Raw genomic sequence first — 13,889 nt, forward strand, 5'->3', positions numbered from 1 at the left:
GAGGATGTGCTGGAGCTTTTGGAAAACATCAAGTCACTGGAACCGGCCGAGATGTACCCCAGGCTACTGTGTGAGGTGAGGGAGGAGATTGCTGAGCCTCTGGCGATGGTCTTTGCATCATCAGTGGGGATGGGAGAGGTTCCGGAGGATTGGAGGGTTGCAGATGTTATTCCCTTTTTCAAGAAAGGGAGTAGAGATAGCCCAGGAAATTATAGACCAGTGAGTCTTACTTCAGTGGTTGGTAAGCTAATGGAGAAGATCCTGAGAGGCAGGATTTATGAACATTTGGAGAGGCATAATATGATTAGGAATAGTCAGCATGGATTTGTCAAAGGCAGGTCATGCCTTACGAACCTGACTGAATTTTTTGAGGATGTGACTAAACACATTGATGAAGGTAGAGCAGTAGATGTAGATTTTAGCAAGGCATTTGACAAGGTACCCCATGCAAGGCTTATTGAGAAAGTAAGGAAGCATTGGGATCCAAGGGGACATGGATTTGTGCATGCAAGGTCATGTTTGACAAATCTTATCGGATTTTTTGAAGAAGTTAGTAGGAAAGTTGACAAGGGTAAAGCAGTGGATGCTGTCTATATGGACTTCAGTAAGACCTTTAATAAGGTTCCTCACGGAAGGTTGGTTAGGAAGGTTCAATCGTTAGGTATTAATATTGAAGTAGTAAAATGGATTCACCAGTGGCTGGATGGGAGATGCCAGAGAGTGGTGGTGGGTAACTGTTTGTCAGATTGGAGGCCAGTGACTAGTGGTGTGCCTCAGGGATCTGTACTGGGTCCAGTGTTGTTTGTCATATACATTAATGATCTGGATGATAGGGTGGTAAATTGGATTAGTAAGTATGCAAATAATACTAAGATAGGTGGAGTTGTGGATAATGAAGTAGGTTTTCAAAGGTTGCAGAGAGATTTAGGCCAGTTAGAAGAGTGGGCTGTAAGATGGCAGATGGAGTTTAATGCTGATAAATGTGAGGTGCTACATTTTGGTAGGACTAATCAAAATAGGATATACATGGTAAATGGTAGGGCATTGAAGAACGCAGTAGAACAGAGGGATCTTGGAATAATGGTGCATAGTTCCCTGAAGATGGAATCTCATGTGGATAGAGTGGTGAAAAAAGTTTTTGGTTTGCTGGCCTTTGTAAATCAGAATATTGAGTCTAGGAGTTGGGATGTAATGTTGAAATTGTATGAGGCATTGGTGAGGCCAAATTTACAGTATTGTGTACAGTTTTGATCACTGAATTATAGGAAAGATGTTAACAAAATAGAGAGAGTACAGAGAAGATTTATTAGAATGTTACCTGGGTTTCATCACCTAAGTTACAGAGATAGGTTGAACAAGTTGGGTCTTTATTCTTTGGAACATAGTAGGTTGAGGGGGGACTTGATAGAGGTATTTAAAATTATGAGGGGGATAGATAGAGTTGACGTGGATAGGCTTTTTCCATTGAGAATGGGGGAGATTCAAACAAGAGGACATGAGTTGAGAGTTAAAGGGCAAAAGTTTAGAGGTAACATGAGGGGGAACTTCTTTACTCAGAGAGTGGTAACTGTGTGGAAAGAGCTTCCAGCAGAAGTGGTTGAGGCAGGTTCGATGTTGTCATTTAAAGTTAAATTGGACAGCTATATGGACAGGAAAGGAATGGAGGGTTATGGGCTGAGTGCAGGTCGGTGGGACTAGGTGAGAGTAAGAGTTCAGCACGACTAGAAGGGCTGAGATGGCCTGTTTCCATGCTGTAGTTGTTATATGATTATATGACATCGCTTTGTGGATCCAGAACTGGCTTGCCCACAGAAGGCAAAGAGTGGTTATAGATAGGTTTTAGTCTGCATGGAGGTCGGTGACCAGTGGTGTGCCTCAGGGATCTGTTCTGGGACCCCTACTCTTTGTGATTTTTATAAATGACCTGGATGAGGGATAGGTTAGTAAATTTGCTGATGACACTAAGGTTGGGGGTGTTGTGGATAGTATGGAGGGCTGTCAGAGGTTACAGCGGGACATTGATAGGATGCAAAACTGGGCTGACAACTGGCAGATGGAGTTCAGCCCAGGTAAGTGTGAGGTGGTTCACTTTGGTAGGTCAAATATGATGGCAGAATATAGTATTAATTGTAAGGCTCTTGGCAGTGTGGAGGATCAGAGGGATCTTGGGGTCCGAGTCCATAGGACACTCAAACCAGCTGTGCAGGTTAACTCTGTGGTTAAGAAGGCATACGGTGTATTGGCCTTCATCAATCATGGGATTGAGTTCAAGAGCTGAGAGATAATGTTACAGCTATATAGGACCCTGGTCAGACCCCACTTGGAGAACTGTGCTCAGTTCTGGTCACCTCACTACAGGAAGGATGTGGAAACTATAGAACGGGTGCAGAGGAGACTTACAAGGATGTTGCCTGGATTGGGGAACATGCCTTATGAGAATAGGTTGAGTGAACTCGGCCTTTTCTTCTTGGAGTGACGGAGGATGAGAGGTGACCTGATAGAGGTGTATAAGATAATGAGAGGCATTGATCGTGTGGATAGTCAGAGGCTTTTCCCAGGGCTGAAATGGCTAGCACGAGAGGGCACAGTTTTAAGGTGTTGGGAAGTAGGTACAGAGGAGATATCAGGGGTAAGTTTTTTACGCAGAGAGTGGTGAGTGTGTGGCATGGGCTGCCAGTGACGGTGGTGGAGGCCGATACGATAGGATCTTTTAAGAGACTCCTGGATAGGTACATGGAGCTTAGAAAAAGAGGGCTATGGGTAACCCAAGGTAATTTCTGAAGTAAGTACATGTTCGGCGCAGCTTTGTAGGCCAAAGGGCCTGTATTGTGCTGTAGGTTTTCTATGTTTCTATGTTTCTAAATGAATATCGCTCCTTTCCAGGGTCTGCAAAACGGTAGTCCTCCTCCCCAGGTATGGACAAGGGTAAGCAGGGAGATTAAATGTTACTGTGCTTTTGGTCAAGTCTCAACAAGACTAAACAAAAAAGGGAGTTTTATGCCACCATAATGAGACAGCAATTAGCTGGAACATGCATACCAACAAGCGCAATTGTCGAAGCCGCTATGCAGCTTGTCCGCAGGGGCACGTAGACCCTGTAACAGAGTCGGTGCTTGTGACCAGCACCAAGGGAGAGCCGTACCATCAGTGGAGATGCATTTAGGATAAGTCAGGCTAAGGCTCCATCTAGAGTTGTACACTCATACAGTGCAGAAGCTGCCCTTTGGCCCAACTCGTTCATGCTAGACAAGATTCCCATCTATGCTAGTTTCAATGGCCTCTGTTTGGCCCATATCCCTCTACAGCTTTCCCACCCATGAGCCTGTCCAAATTGTACTAAGGGTTTACTGGAGAATCCACCTCTATCACTTCCTCTGGCAGTTCATTCCATATACCCACCATCTTGAGGCCCAACGGACGAAGCCTCGAGTTTCTGAGTCTGCCAGTCCAGCTGGAGGCTCGATCCCTGAGAGTTGTCAAGTCCAGTAGAAGCTGGAGGCCCGGAGACAGCCTGTCTTGGGGCTGGAGGACTCTCTGTGTGGATGGGTGGGTGGGTAGATGGGAGTGGGGAAATGAGCTTGTTTTTCTGTGGTGGTGCTGAACATTGTGGGCATGACACAGGAACGTGTGGCAGCATTTACAGGCAGCCCCCGCCCTCCCCAGCAGATCCCCAGATTGTCTTGGTCGTTAACACAAACAACGTATTTCGCTGTATGTTTCGATGTACATGTGATAGATAAATGAATCTGAAGAAGGAATCTGATTGGAGGGATGATGAAGTAAGAAGCTGGAAGGTGATTGGTGGAAGAGGTAAAGGGCTGAAGAAGAAGGAATCTGATAGGTGAGGAAAGAGGACAATGGGAGAAAAGAAAGGAGGAGGGGGGCGAGAGGGAGTTGATAGGCAGCTGTGGAGAAGGGACAGGGTAAGAGGGAAGCCAGAACGTGGAATGGAAAGAGAGGGAAGAAATTGCCAGAAGTTACAGAAATCAATGTTCGTGCCATCAGGTTGGAGTCTACCCATTTGGTATATGAGTTGACCTTAAACACAAGAGATTCTGCAGATGCTGGAAGTTCAGAGCAACACACACAAAATGCTGGAGGAACTGAGCAGGAGAGGACTAAAGATTCGACATTTCGGCCAGAATCCCTGTATCAGAAAAGGAAGGGGGAAGGAAGCCAGAATAAGAAGGTGATCGGGGGGTGGAAGGGAAGGAGTACAAACTAGAAGCCAGGTGAAGGAGAAGGTAGGTGGGTGGGATGAAATGGGAAGCTGGGAGATGAGAGGTGGAAAAGGTAAAGGGCTGACGAAGAAGGAATCTGATGGAAGAGAGTGGACAATGGGAGGAAGGGGAGGAGGAGGAGGCACCAGAGGGAGATGATGGACCGATGAGGAGGAGTAGAGGTGAGAGAGGAGATAAATGGGGAATGAATAAAGAGAGAAAGGGAGGGAGAGAAGTTGCCAGAAGTTGGAGAAATCGATGTTCATACTGTCAGGCTGGACGGCTATCCAGGCAGAATATGAGGTATTGCTCCTCCAACCTGAGAGTGGCCTCATTCTGTTCATGCCGTCGGGTAGGACGCTACCCAGACAGAATATAAGGTGATTGCATCTACATTTCCTTTTAACAAAGGATTGAACTGCAGCTCTGAGAATGTCAACCAGCCTCCCCCTCCACTTCCCTGCCTAACCTGGGCTGCCGGCGACGGTGGTGGAGGAGAATATGATAGGGTCTTTTAAGAGATTCCTGGATAGGTGCAGGGAGCTTAGGAAAACAGAGGGCTATGGGTAATCCTAGGTAATTTCTAAAGTAAGGACCTGTTCAGCACAGCTTTGTGGGCTAAAGGGCCTGTCTCATTCTGTAGGTTTTCTATGTTTCCAGATAAAGAGAACACAATTAAGTAAATAACACAAAAACATTATACTTGTTCATTTATTTATTGAGAAAAATGATCCAAAATATTACATGTATTAGTTAGAAAAAGTATGTGAACCTTTCGGTAACTGGTGTGACCCTCTTGTACAGCAGTAACTTCAATCAAACATTTCCAGTAACTGTTGATCAGTCCTGCACATTGGTTTGGAGGAATTTCAGGTCATTCCTCCATACAAAACTGCTTCAACTCTGGGATGTTGGTGGGTTTCTTTGCATGAACTTCTAGCTTCAGGTCCTTCCACAACATTTCTATAGGATTGAAGTCAGGACTTAGACTTGGCCATTCCAAAACAGGAATTGTCTTCTTTTTAAACCATTCTGTTGTTGATTTACTCTTGTCTTTCAGATCATTGTCTTGTTGCATTATCCAACTTCTATTAAGCTTCAGCTGATGGACTGCTACCCTAACATTCTCCTGTAAAATGTTCTGATACAATTTTGTATTCATTGTTCCCTCAACAATTGCAGGCTGCTCAGGCCCTGGGGCAGCAAATCAGCCCCAAACCATGATGCTCCTTCCACCATGCTTCACAGTTGAGATGAGGTTTTGGTGTTGATGTGCAGTGCCCTTCTTCCTTCAAACATAGCAATGTGCATCTTTGTCAAGAAGTTCAACTTTTGTCTCATCTGTCCACAGAACATTGTCCCAGAAGTGTTGTAGAACATCCAGGTGGACTTTTGCAAACTTGAGACATGCAGCAATGTTTTATTTTGGAGAGCATTCATCCTCTGTGGTTTCCTTCCATGTTCAGTGTTTTTTTTCATAAACAGAGACTCATAAACAGAAACTTTAGAAAGTTCCAGAGATTTCTGCAGGCCTTTTGCTGTTACCTTTGGGTTTTTTTTCACCTCCTTCAGCACTGCACATTGTGCTCTTGGTATGATCCTTGCAGGATGCCCACTCCTAAGAAGAGTTGCAAGAGTACTGAGTTTTCTCCATTTGTAGACAGTTTCTCTTACTGACGAATGCTCAAATCTTTAGAAATGTTTTTGTGGCCTTTTTCAACTTCATGCATCTCTACAACTCTTCTCCTCAGCTCCTCTGAGAGTTGTTTTGATTGAGGCATGGTGCAAATAAACAGATCTTTCTTGAGAAGACTGATACAGTTTGATACCAGCAGCATTACAGAAGTTGCCAGTCAGCATTGAGCTCAATGTGGGATTGCCTTAGGGCCTCCAGCTCTGTTTTTCCCTCGGGGTTTACTCCCAAAGCCTTCCCCATAAGTGAGTATAGCTGCAAGGTTTGAGATCAGAGTTTTCTCCTCCTAGATGAGTAGATGAGCACTATCTGCCTGAAGCAACTGGTTTTAAGGTGCCAGAAACTCACCTTTGCCCTTTCTCCTGTCAGTAGAAATGGTTCCACTGGGCTTAGTAGCCAAGCCAATCATGAAGGCCAGGAGCTGGACTGGTTGTCAGAAGCTATCTGAGGTACACACCATTGGTAGCATGTAATAGGTAATGGGAATTCATCTGCTCTATCACCCCCAGCTATAACAACCTTAAAGAAGCACATACATAATAAGTACAGTAAGTATCATGCATGTGATGTGTGTAATTCATTATGCATCATATACAGATCATGTATATGATATGTATGTACCATATAAATGATGTATGCATATGCATGCATTTTCCATGCATAATTATATTGAGATATTAAAACACATAATGCAGATTATAGTGTTGCAATTACGGAGAAGTGCGTGTCTAGACTAGTAAAGTGTAAGGGCCACAACGAGGTAGATTGGGAGATCAAGAGGTCACCTTTTGACATATGAGAGGTCCAGAATCAGAATCAGAATCAGGTTTATTATCACCAACATGTGACGTGAAATTTGTTAACTTAACAGCAGCAGTTCAATGCAATACATAAACTAGCAGAGAGAAAAAAAGTAAAATAATAGTAATAATAATAATAAATAAACAAGCAGATCAATTACGTAGATTTAAAAAATGTGCAAAAACAGAAATACTGTACATTAAAGAAAGGTGAGGTAGTGTCCAAAGATTCAATGTCCATTTAGGAATCGGTTGGCAGAGGGGAAGAAGCTGTTCCTGAGTTGATGAGTGTGTGCCTTCAGTCTTCTGTACCTCCAACCTGATGGTAACAGTGAGAAAAGGGCATGCCCTGGGTGCTGGAGGTCCTTAATAATGGATGCTGCCTTTCTGAGACACCGCTTCCTAAAGATGTCCTGGGTACTTTGTAGGCTAGTACCCAAGATGGAGCTGACTAGATTTACAATCTTCTGCAGCTTCTTTTGGTCCTGTGCAGTAGCCTCTCCATACCAGACAGTGATGCAGCCTGTCAAAATGCTCTCCATCGTATAACTATAGAAGTTCTTGAGTGTATTTGTTGACTTGCCAAATCTCTTCAAACTCCTAATAAAGTATAGCTGCTGTCTTGCCTTCTTTATAACTACATCAATATGTTGGGACCAGGTTATATCCTCAGAGATCTTGACACCCAGGAACCTGAAGCTGCTCGCTCTCTCCACTTCTGATCCCTCTATGAAGATTAGTATATGTTCCTTCGTCTTATCCTTCCTGAAGTCCACAATCAGCTCTTTCGTCTTACTGACTTTGAGTGCCAGGTTGTTGCTGTGGCACCACTCCACTAGTTGGCATATCTCACTCCTGCATGTGCCCTCGTCACCACCTGAGACTCTACCAACAATGGTTGTATCATCAGCAGATTTATAGATGGTATTTGAGCTATGCCTAGCCACACAGTCATGTGTATATAGAGAGTAGAGCAGTGGGCTAAACACACACTCCTGAGGTGCGCCAGTGTTGATCGTCAGTGAGGAGGATATGTTATCACCAATCCACACAGATTGTGATCTTCTGGTTAGGAAGTCAAGGATCCAATTGCAGAGGGAGGTACAAAGGCCCCGGTTCTGCAACTTCTGCAACTTCCATTCCAGCTCGGATAGAAGCTGTCCCCGAGTCTGGTGGGACATGCTCTTAAACATTTCTCTATTCTGTCTGATGCAAGGGGGAGGACAGAGGATGTCTGGGGTGATTATGTTGGCTGCTTTCCCAAGGCAGTAGGAAGTGCAGTCAGAGTCCATGGAAGGGAGTCTGGTTTTCATGAAGTGACGAGCTGTGTCCACAACCCTCTGCAGTTTCTTATGGTCACAGGTAGACCAGTTGCAATACCAAGCTATGATGCATCCATTGCTAAAGATCCTTACCATCCAGGACATGCCCTCTTCTTGTTACTGCCATCAGGGAGGAGGTACAGGAGCCTAAAGACTCACACTGAACAATGCAGGGAACAGCTATTTCCCCTCTGCCATCAGATATCTGAATCGTTCATGAACCCAGGAGTCATAGTTATAGGACACTGCTGTTCAGAAAGGCTGACCAGCTTACCTTATCCATGACAAACTGTTACTCTGCATAGTCCCATTGGCCTGCACCTGAACCATTACCCTCTACACAGCTCCCGTCAATGTACTTACCCAAACTCCTCTTAAACGTTGAAATCAAACCTTCATCCAATTTCCACTGACAGCTCATTCCACACTCTCACCACCCCCTGAATGATGAAGTTCCCCCTCAAGTTCTCCTTAAATGTTTTATCTTTCACCATTAACCTAGTTCTAGTCTCACCCAACCTCAGGGGAAAACGTCTGCTTTTACTTAATGGGTTAGTGGACAGATGGGGTTAATGGCCAGTTGTTAATGGACAGATGGGATTAATGGACAGACGCTATTGGACAGATGGGGTTAATAGACAGATGTTAATTGACAGGTGGGGTTAATGGACAGATGTTAATTGACAGGTGGGGTTAATAGACAGATGGGGTTAATGGACAGATGTTAATGGACAGATGGGGTTAATGGACAGATGGGATTAATGGACAGATGGGGTTAATGGACAGATGGGGTTAATGGACAGATGTTAATGGACAGATGGGGTTAATGGATAGATAGGCAGATAGGTTTGTCCGTTTGGGGAGATGGATAGATAGGGTCAATTGAAGATGGGCTATGATCCAGTGGACTGGCTACAGATCTCCTCCTCTCCTGCTCTGTGCTTCAGTCACAGTGAATGATGACAACCAAGCTGGTAATATCTGGGGCGAGAATGGTTTTGGTGGACAATCACTGCCCCCACTTGATAGTTGAGAACCAAGTCAGACAGCTACATCCTCAGCCAAGGAAACACTGAAAAATAGCATTTGACTCCCTGGATATAAATCATGGTGTCAGGGCCCTCACAGAATTAAGCAGTTTAAGAAAATATAAGCTCTGTGCTGCATATATATAGAAAGTGAATTCAAAATGCTACAAGGTATTTCACGAAAAGATTTTAATCTAGTTTGAGCCAGTCATGGCAGAGACCTTGACACTGATGTATTGATCCACAATCCAAGAATCAGAAACACCACTTTATAAATGAATAACTCTGAACCTTTTCCATAATGGATTCTGAAATGACTCTTGAAAATTATGGCCCAATTTCAAATCCTTCTAATATCTAGCACAATAAGGAATCAAATCTCTCTGCAATGGGAATTTGACAGGCATGGGTTATCAGTGGGTTTGATTCCAGCTAACCTGAACTCCCAGGAATAATGTGCTCTGTCGAACACCTTTGCTCCATCTGCCACACAAGGCAGGTTTTCCCCATGGCCACTCATTTTAATGCTACTTTCATTCCCAGTCCAGGTCCTCCTCCAATGCCATGATGAAGCCACTCTCAGGCTGGAGAGCAACACCTCATATTCCATCTGTGTAGCTTCCAAACTGATGGCATAAACATTAATTTCTTTAACTTCCAGTAAGTTTGCCCCCCACCCTTTCGCTCCTTTTCCATTCCCCACTCTGGTTTCCATCTCATCCTTTCTCTTTGCCTGCCTGTCACCTCACCCTGGTGCCCTTCCTCCATCCTTTTCTTTCATGGTCCACTGACCTCTCCTGTCAGATCCCTTCTTCTTCAGTCCTTTATCTCTTCCACCTATTCTTCTGGAAGTTTAGGACCAGAGGGTACAGCTGCAGAATAGAGGGATGCCCATTTAGAACAGAGATGACAAGGAATCTCTTTAGCCAGAGGGTGGTGAATCTGTGGAATTCATTGCCACAGGCGGCTGTGGAGCCAAGTCACTGGGTATATTTAAGGCAGAGGTTGATAGATTCTTGATTAGTCAGGGCATGAAGGCTTACAAGGAAAAGGGTGGAGGTTGGGGCTGAGAAGGAAATGGATCAACCGTAATGTAATAGCAGAGCCTACTTGAAGGGCTGAATGGCCTAATTCTGCTCCTATGTCTTATGACTTATCACATCCCAGCTTCTTACATCATTCCCTCTCCCCCATGCACCCATCTTCCTTCTGACCTGATCTCACCTATCATCACATCCCACCAGGATGGTCTAAACCTGGCAAGTAGTCAAAGTGGAGTCTATTGTCATTTACACAAGTACCGGTGTACAAAGATTACTTCCAGTTGCATCACAGGCACAAAGAATGAGAAAGCAGCATTCATAAATTAAATATTAAACATACACCAAGAAAATATATACAGTTAGAACAAAAAGGTAAATTTGAGCAGAAAGTGGTCATCATGTTGCTGAACTGTAGTGATTAAGGTTTTGCTGGCTAGTTCAAGAACTGAATGTTTGAAAGGAAGTAGTTGTCCTTGAAGCTGGTGGTTTGGCACTTCAGGCTTCTGTACCTCCTGCCCGATGAAGGCTGCGAGAAGATGGCATGTCCCAGACGGGGGGGTAGGGGGGGGATCATTGATGACAGCAGAGCCTCCAGTCGGTAGCGGGAGCAGATGCACCTGCGATGTATTGAGCGGCAAGTTGTCTTTGACATGTAGAGACAGCGGTGCTTTAGTGAACTCAGATCACTAAAATCTCAGATGGAGACAAGAGGGCCTACTGGAGCAAGGTGTACCAGCTGGGTGAGTGGTGCTGCAGCAACTACCTTGCCCTCAACATCAGTAAGACCAAAGAACTGATTGTGGACTTCCGAAGTGTGAGATTAGGGAATAGAAACCAATCCTCATTGAGGGATCAGAAGTGGAGAGAGTGAGCAATTTCAAGTTCCTGGGTGTCAATATCTCTGAGGATCTAACCTGGTCCTAACATATCAATGCAGAAGGCAAGACAGCGGCTGTATTTCATTCGGGGTTTGAGGAGATTTGGTTTATCAGCTGAAACATTTACAGATGTACCATTCTGACAGGCTGCATCACTGTCTGGTATGAGGGGCGGGGGGTGCTACCGCACAGGGCTGAAAGAAGCTACAGAAAGTTGAAAATTAGTCATCTCCTTAATGGCACTACCCTCCATAGCATCCAAGACATCTTCAAGGAGCAGTGCCTCAGAAAGGCAGCATCCATTATTAAGGATCCCCATCACCAGGACATGCCCTCTCCTCATTGTTACCATCAGGAAGGAGGTGCTGAAGCCTGAAGGCACACACTCAGCGATTCAGGAACAGCTTCTTCCCCTCTGCTATCCGATTCCTAAATAGACATTGAACCCTTGGACACTACCTCACTTTTTTTTATTACTCTGTGTTTGCACTGATATTTTAAAATTTAACTATTTAATATGCATATACAGTGGCATACAAAAGTTTGGGCACCCCGGTCAAAATTTCTGTTACTGTGAATAGCTAAGCGAGTAAAAGATTACCTGATTTCCAAAATGCATGAAGTTAAAGATGACGCATTTCTTTAATATTTTAAGCAAGATTACTTTTTTATTTCCATCTTTTAGTGTTTCAAAATAACGAAAAAGGAAAAGGCCCAAAGCAAAAGTTTGGGCACCCTGCATGGTCAGTACTTAGGAACACTCCCTTGGGCAAGTATCGCAGCTTGTAAACACTTTCTGTAGCCAGCTAAGAGTCTTTCAATTCTTGTTTGGGGGATTTTCACCCATTCTTCCTTGCAAAAGGCTTCTAGTTCTGTGAGATTCTTGGGCCGTCTTGCATGCACTGCTCTTTTGAGGTCTATCCACAGATTTCCGATGATGTTTAGGTAGGGGACTGTGAGGGCCATGGCAAAACCTTCAGCTTGCACCTCTTGAGGTAGTTCATTGTCGATTTTGAGGTGTGTTTAGGATCATTATCCTGTTGTAGAAGCCATCCTCTTTTAATCTTCAGCTTCTTTACAGACGGTGTGATGTTTGCTTCCAGAATTTGCTGGTATTTAATTGAATTCATTCTTCCCTTTACCAGTGAAATGTTCCCCGGGCCAATGGCTGCAACATAAGCCCAAAGCATGATCGATCCACCCCCGTGCTTAACAGTTGGAGAGGTGTTCTTTTCATGAAATTCTGCACCCTTTTTCCTCTAAACATACCTTTGCTCATTGTGGCCAAAAAGTTCTATTTTAACTTCATCAGTCCACAGGACTTGTTTCCAAAATGCATCAGGCTTGTTTAGATGTTCCTTTGCAAACTTCTGACACTAAATTTTGTGGTGAGGATGTAGGAAAGGTTTTCTCCTGATGACTCTTCCATGAAGGTTATATTTGTGCAGGTGTCGCTGCACAGTAGAACAGTGCACCACCACTCCAGAGTCTGCTAAATCTTCCTGAAGGTCTTTTGCCCTCAAACAGGGATTTTGATTTGCCTTTCTAGCAATCCTATGAGTTCTCTTGGAAAGTTTTCTTGGTCTTCCAGACCTCAGCTTGACATCCACTGTTCCTGTTAACTGCCTTAATTACATTATGAACTGAGGAAATGGCTACCTGAAAACACTTTGTTATCTTCTTATAGCCTTCTCCTGCTTTGTGGGAACATTTATTTTAATTTTCAGAGTGCTAGGTAGCTGCTTAGAGGAGCCCATGGCTGCTGATTGTTGGGACAAGGTTTGAGGAGTCAGAATATTTATAAAGCTTTGAAATATGCATCACCTGGCCTTTCCGAACGATGACTGTGAACAAGCCATAGCCCTAAGAAGCTAATTAAGGTCTGAGACCTTGGTAAACGTTATCTGAGAGCTCAAATCTCTTGGGGGTGCCCAAACTTTTGCATGGTGCTCCTTTCCTTTTTCTCAGTCTGTACAAAAGCAAAAATAATACACAATCTTGCTTAAAATGTTGAAAAGAATGTTTCATCTTTAACTTCATGACTTTCAGAGATCAGTTCACCTTCTACTCACTTAACTATTCACAGTAACAGAAATTTTGACCGGGGTGCCCAAACTTTTGCATGCCACTGTATTTACTGTAGTCTATTTATTTGTTTTTCTATATTTATCATCTTATTTCATTGTACTGCTGCCACAAAGTTAAGAAATTTCACAGCATATGCTGATGTCATTAAACCTGATTCTGATTCTGATTCTGATTTTGTGCATAGAATTCTTTTTTTTAACCTGTTTGTTATCTGGCTTGTTAGCCGAGACAATGGTTTTTTATTTGCTTGGTTGTGGAAACCATTAAGAAAATCAATACAGCCTTTAAGCTGCTACTTCATATTAGAGAACAAGTAAAAATAAACTAGCAAGTCGATTACGGTCAGCCCTCTTACATCTTGCCATCTCCAGCATCGGATGAAACACTGGTGCAGAGAGCAGAGGTGGCCTCGAGGGGAGGGTCCTGCATGGAAACAGGAGACCTGTTCAACCACTACATCGCAATCAGACTCAGGTTTATTGTCACTAACACAGGTCGTGAAATTTGTTGTTTTGTGGCAGCAGGACAATGCAATACAGAAAAATTACTGTAAGTCACATTAAATTACTGAATAGTGGGAAAAAAGGGGGAGAATTCAGGAAGAGGTCTTGGGTTCAGAAACTTGATGGTGAAGGGGAAGAAGCTGTTCCTAAAGCATTGAGTGTGGGTCTTCAGGCTCCTGTCCCTCAACCCCGATGGTAGCAATAAGATGGTGAGGGTCCTTAATGATGGATACCGTCTTCCTGGGGCACAGCCTTTTCAAGATGTTCTCAATGGCGGGGGTCTAGTGCCCATAATGGAGCTGACTGAGTGTAGA

General features: G+C 44.0%; 1 long non-coding RNA gene across 1 annotated transcript in view; it reads left to right on the forward strand.

Annotated features, from left to right (window-relative positions):
* Positions 1 to 13,889, forward strand: part of LOC140193650 (uncharacterized) — a 45,243-nt gene that overhangs the window by 20,735 nt on the left and 10,619 nt on the right. The gene's annotated exons all lie outside the window — the stretch shown is intronic.

Source organism: Mobula birostris, unplaced genomic scaffold (assembly GCF_030028105.1).
Source record: "Mobula birostris isolate sMobBir1 unplaced genomic scaffold, sMobBir1.hap1 scaffold_673, whole genome shotgun sequence".
NCBI classification, from domain to species: domain Eukaryota; kingdom Metazoa; phylum Chordata; class Chondrichthyes; order Myliobatiformes; family Myliobatidae; genus Mobula; species Mobula birostris.